This window comes from Monodelphis domestica, chromosome 1 (genome assembly GCF_027887165.1).
Source record: "Monodelphis domestica isolate mMonDom1 chromosome 1, mMonDom1.pri, whole genome shotgun sequence".
Taxonomy (NCBI): domain Eukaryota; kingdom Metazoa; phylum Chordata; class Mammalia; order Didelphimorphia; family Didelphidae; genus Monodelphis; species Monodelphis domestica.
The window spans coordinates 322,722,035-322,728,034 of record NC_077227.1 but is presented as its reverse complement, the minus strand read 5'-3'; the positions used below and the strand labels follow the sequence as shown (position 1 = coordinate 322,728,034).

The 6,000-nt window shown below is 40.3% G+C and overlaps 1 long non-coding RNA gene across 1 annotated transcript in view; it reads left to right on the top strand.

Annotated features, from left to right (window-relative positions):
* Positions 1 to 2,945: 2,945 nt before the first annotated feature.
* The window catches only part of LOC130456350 (uncharacterized), a 108,936-nt gene continuing 105,881 nt past the window's right edge, over positions 2,946 to 6,000 (top strand). The window contains exon 1 of the long non-coding RNA XR_008915088.1: positions 2,946 to 3,469. This is a non-coding gene — a long non-coding RNA (uncharacterized LOC130456350). The remainder of the gene's footprint in view (positions 3,470 to 6,000) is intronic.

Below are 6,000 nucleotides of genomic sequence, written 5' to 3'. Positions count from 1 at the left end.
ATCCCTCTTAATTCTGGTGATTTCCTTCTTTTAATTATTTTCCACTTACCCTGCACATAGTTTATTTTGTATATATTTGCTTGCATTTTGTTTCTCATATTAAGTTGTAAGGTCTTTGAGGGCAGTTATTGCCTTTTGCCTCCTTTTGAATCCACAGTGCTTAGCATAGTAGCAGGCATATAGTAGTTGCTTAAAAGATGCCTATAGATTTATTAATAGGTGTTTAATAAATTTTGGCTAAACTGAATTAATTGAATGTTCATAAAGACCTATCTAGAAGCCTTTCTTAGTTTGGATGAAAAGACTTCCAAGTGAATTCAGAAAAATACCAACTACTATTTCTTAAAATTAACATTGTAAATGAAAATGACAGACAAAATCCAAATTTTTCTAAACTTAATCTTTGGCTTTCCCAACTGGGTATCTATTTAGACTTTAGTTCTTTTCTTTCAATTTCAAAGTTGCAAGTGCCCCAAAGGGCAATAAAGATGCATGCAGTGGATACAGATAGTCTGAAACATTTCCAAAGATGATCTAAATAAAAAAAATAGAGTAAAGGAGATAAGAGGAAATGTATGACTGGAAAATGAGATGGCCAGTAAAGGAGATGGCTATTTTGAAGGAAAGAAAATAACACCTGGACAATCCAAGTGATTAACTTGTACCCACAAAATACCAAAAGACATAGGAGAACTCCAGCCGGCTGACAAGTTGCTCTGTAGTGCATCTATGAAAGATTATGGATAAAAATTTCACAAGATAAAGAAGCATGGATGAATTACAAATCTGCAGTGATGAAAAGAATATCCAGATTAATGAGATTACAGATCCATTTGATGTATTGAAATATTTGTTCTTTAAAACATTAGCTGTCTTTTAAATACCAATTTCTGAATGAAGTTTTCAAAAATCTGTAAGAACAATGAATACAGTTAAAAATAGCAAAGGGAATGCTAGGAGCTATATAACATGAACTTAGCTATAAATAGATCAAAATCTAAATGAATGATTACATGAAAAAGAATGTATTAAGCATTTATTTAAATGCCAAGCTAGGTACTAGATGTGGAGATATGAGTACAAAAGCAAAGACAATTCCTGCCCTACAAAAGCTTACATTCTATTGTAGGAAGGGGGCGACATATTTTGAGGAGTGGTGGCAAGGGAGGTAATATTTTTATTTTGGAAAATTACTTGAATAGTGAGAGGAGCCACTGGAGAAGAGATTGACTCATTTTCCAGGAAAAATGACAGTTCATTTGATTATATTGCCAGAACAGGACAGAAGGGTGGCAACTGAAAGAAGTATGGTGAACCTGGTGGATAGTGACATGATGCAATCCACCAAACAGCAATTATATAGGAGGGTGGAGTGAGGAAGGAAGAGATTTCCCAGCATGAACATGTTAAATACTTCTAAGGCTAGATTTCTCGACTGGGTAGAAGAGCAGCTGGGGAAGTAAATAGGAAGGAACTAAGTTAAAATATATAGATATCAGATAAATGGATGAGAGAGAGAAAGAGAGAGAGAGAGAAAGAGAGAGAGAGAGAGAGAGAGAGAGAGAGAAGAGAGAGAGAGAGAGAGAGAGAGAGAGAGAGAGAGAGAGAGAGAGAGAGAGAGAGAGAGAGAGAGAGAGAGAGAGAGAGGAAGGGAGGGAGGAAGGGAGGCAGGAGAAACATGCCCCAAATGGCCGTTTCAAAAGCTTATTTCTCAGCTTTTTCCCCATTAAAACTTAGCAACTTGATTACAGTATTGCTGATTTGTTGGATAACCTCATCTTTTTGGAATCAGGTTGCTAGTTAAGTCTATAGACTCTATTAATTCTATTAGAACTGTTCCTTCCACTCCCTCTCCTCAATAGTCTACTTTGTCAGTTATAATTTGGCACTAAATTGAGTTAAGTTGAAACTTGGTCCTCTATGATCTTTTCTGAACACAGCAAACTTTCTTTGACCCAGTTTCCAAATATTAGCTAATCAATTTTCAAGCAGAAGGGGATGAAAAATTTTCACCTCAGAAATAAGAAAAACAAGGTATAAAGACTATGTTGATTCACTTTTTATTTAAACAATTATAATATGATGTCACTTTATTAAATTGTTTCCAGTTTAAATGTCAGCCTCATATCCCACCATGTTTTGTACACATTCATTTTTACTCCAGCTCTCTAAGTTCTTTTACCAATGGGAATTTCGCTGGGAAAGGAAGGAGTGAACAGTTCAAGGCCAGGCTGTTGTGAGTCAGCTGAAGGAAGAATTAAAACCCCATGGCTCCCAGTGAACTAGCTAAAGTCTGTGAAAGTATTGAGTCCCTACTATTGAAGACTGTGGGAGTTTGGGCTGCTTAATAGGATTGTGATTAGGTCCTTCAGACTCTGTCCTTTAAAAGAATCCGTGGCACCAGCAAGACACCAAAAAAAAAAAAAGAGTAATTGCTGACTTTCTATGAAACTTTTCTGAGCTATATGGACATCCTCGAAAACAACTACAGAATGAAAAGATGCAGAGTGATAAAAATTAAATACTGCACAATAATAATTATAAAAGTAAATACTTAAGAATAAAAATTACATTTCTATAGTTTTCTGGTTTTCAACGGGAATTCTGCTACAATTCTGATACCCATACATATGCTTACAAAGGATAACAAAAAATTCTTTTTCTTCAAAGTCCTCATATTTCTTTATCACTTTAGAGTTTGCAAAGCATTTCAAATCATAAGGTATGTTTTAGAGAGAAATCACTCAAGCAAGGGGAAGTTGCTAATAATAAAACTCATATTTCTATGGCACCTATAAAGTTTTCTAAAGTGCTTTCTCTACAAGAACCTTGGCAGAAAGAATTATTGCAAGGGGAAAGGTTATGTTCTCAGCAAAGTATGTATAGAGGGTAAGACTGGGAAAGAGATCTTTACTTTCTGTTGGACAAAGAAAAATATGAGTCTTCTCTTTGGAAAAAAGGAAAACACGCGCTGGAAAAGACGTTCCCAGCTGGAGCCATAAGACTGCTGGAATGTGGCAGGGGTCCTCAAACTAAGCCTAAGGCGAGTGGAGCAGCTTCTCTGAAGACAGAAACAGCCTCCCCGAGCTGAAGCTACTACTTCAGGGCTACTAAGTCTGCCCATTGTGAGTCAGTCACCAGCAGAGACCCGACTCGGCAGCATCAGTATTCGGGAGGCGCAAGCAGCCAGTCTGGCGCAGGCTCTTCAAGGCCGCTGTCCTCAAATGACCCCAGGGCCCTGGCTGCCCTTTCAGGTCGAGAGCGCTCACACAGCCTAGGGAGACTGCGAGGGATTGAAATGGCAAACCCCGGGTTCCCTGAACCTTCCTCCGGGGGCACGTCACCATCCACCCCCTCTCCTCCACGTCTCCCTCCCACACCTTCCTCTAGGCGCGGTAGAAAGCGCTTGGCCCCAATAGTTTAGGGGACCGCAGGCAAAACGCACGAAAATTGCGCCTCAGAGGCAAAGGTAAGAGAGATGGTGCAACCCGACGGGGGTTGGGGGGGGGATAAAAGGGGGAGCAGGCTTGCGAATGAAATTGGGGAAAAGTGGAGGAGGAGGAAGAGAAAGAAGGAGGAGGGAGAATGCGGGGTGTGGGCGCAGAGCGTGGGAAGGCTTCGAGCCGGCTGTGGGGGAGGGAGGAGAGCTGCATCTCAACACTCCCTCCCTTCTCCCATTCTGCTCTCCTCTCTCTCCACTCCCTCCCTCTCCTGGGAGGGAGCCTGTTTTTGCTGCTTCCTCCCACTCTGCCCAGCCATCCAGGTGAGGAGGGGGAAAAGAGAGAGGGAAGGAAAGTGGTCTCAAGCTGCGCTGGAGTAATCCCAGAGCCTCCCCTCTGGTTTCCAGTTCTGAAAGTCTTTCCTTATGACTTTGCAATCTTTCCTTCCGTTTACTACGTGTAGCCAAAACTGGTTTGAGGAAATAAGGGGAGAATGATATGAGTACCCAAGTCAGCATTTGCGAAAAGCCAAACCCCTTCCCTTATCACTTCTTAGGGCACCCAGTACCTCAGTTAGGCATTCCTGTCCTCACTGTTCCCTCAGAATCTTTCGCCAGATAACAAGCAACGCTGAGCAAGGCCTGGGCTATGAGAGTCACCTAACCCAGGAAGCCAGCTTTCCTTGTTAGTACTCTAGGAAGCGGACCCTCCGGGCATTTGGATCAATGACCCACGTGGTGAGATGGGGTGGTACTGGAGGGCAAGGGATAGGTAAGCTTCTTGATCCACTGGGCTCTCTCCTCTTTTCAGCTTTAAACTCCATGAGTGATGGATTCCTACATTTGGCCAGGCTACTCATCCTAGAATCCCTTAATATTTGTTGGGAAAGTTAAAAAAGGAAAACTTGTTAAACAAAGTTGGACTTAAAGTCGGGATTCGAGTTCGAATTCGGCATCGGAAATCTACGAAATTGGATGTCAGTGGGCAAATCACTTAACCTATCTAATCAGTATTCTTCCCCTGACCATAACTAATATTTATGGATCTTCGATTCTCAAATTATCAAGAACCTCAGCTGCCAGGGATACACACTATCTCCTCCTGGGCAACTCTTGTTACTATACATCCATAAATCCTCTATCGAACAAGTATCCAACTCTTTGGAATAGAGGCCTTCCTTTAGATTATCCATTTTCATTCCTTTTTGTAGAAACCGTTTGGTGTAGTGAATAGCCTCAGAGTTAGGAAGTCAGGTTCATACATCTCTAATGTATGTAAACTGTGTAACCTTGGGCTAGTAAGTTAATTTTTCAACTCTTCCCCCAACTCTCTAAGATTCTAAATTGCAAAGAAGGTCTTGTTCTCCTTTGGGAGGTGGAGTTCCTCACCTCAGCCTTCTGCCCCCTCTAAAATCACAAAGAAATTAACCCCCCAAATTAAAGCTGTTCCAAAGGGATAGTAATTGTGCTCTACTTACCTACATACCTACCTCAGGGGACTATTATTATTAGGAAAGTTAACTGGAAAGCAATACTGTTGTCACTTCTCAATACTATTCCACCTCTTCCTGGGCAAGTCACTTTATTCCTCTGAAGCCTAAGTTTCTCTGTCTGAAAAATGGAGGTAATCATTATCTAAAATAATTCTAAACCACATTTTAAAAGACTTTTCATCTGGACAGAAAGGAGGAACTTCTAAAACCTTTAAGCACAATGGAAATGTTTTAAGTATGAGCCTAGTTGGTGTAAAGAGACCAGGAGCAAAATCTATCAGAACTGGGTAGAATTTAAGATTCTTAACCCTATGACAAGCTGCTCTATATGAGTTATGGCTTCTCTGGCCTAAGTATCCCCCCCATCCTTCAACAGAAACTTATTTTTCACTTACTCCTCTTCTTCTGCTTTTTTCTCCCTTCCTTTGCATTAACTTATCTCCTCTTCATCCGCTCTTTCTCTTACTTAATTTTTTAAATTATATTCTTTAAAAAACCTTATCTTCTGTCTTGGAACTAATAGACAGGAGAGTGGTAAGGGCTAGGCAATAGGGTTCAAGTGACTTGACCAGGGTCACAAAGCTAGAATCTATCTATACTTTGTATTGGTTTTAAGGAAGAAGAGAGTTAAGGACTAGGCAATGGGAGTTAAATGGTTTGCCCAGGGTCACACAGCTAGGAAGTATCTGAGACCAGATTTGAACCCAAACTCTCCCATCTCTAGGCATGACTATATACACTGAGCCTCTTTCTCTAACTTCTACTTCTCTCTTGATTTCCTTCTCTCTTATTTCCTTTCTCCCTCCATCTTCTCTGTTATGTTTTGGGCTCTGACTTTCAAAGAAAGATTTTGAGTTCATACTATGTAAGAAATGGTTGAAAGAATCTGAAATGCTTTGCCTTAGAAGAGGGCTGTCTTCAAGTATTTGAAGAAGCATCAAAAGAGGCATTAAATATAGTATGAAGAAAAAGGATAGAAGCTTTTTAACAATTCAGGCAATCCAAAATTTTAATGAGTATGTTTCCCTTGACTAGAATTCTTTAAGCAAAGATTGAATATCTAATTAG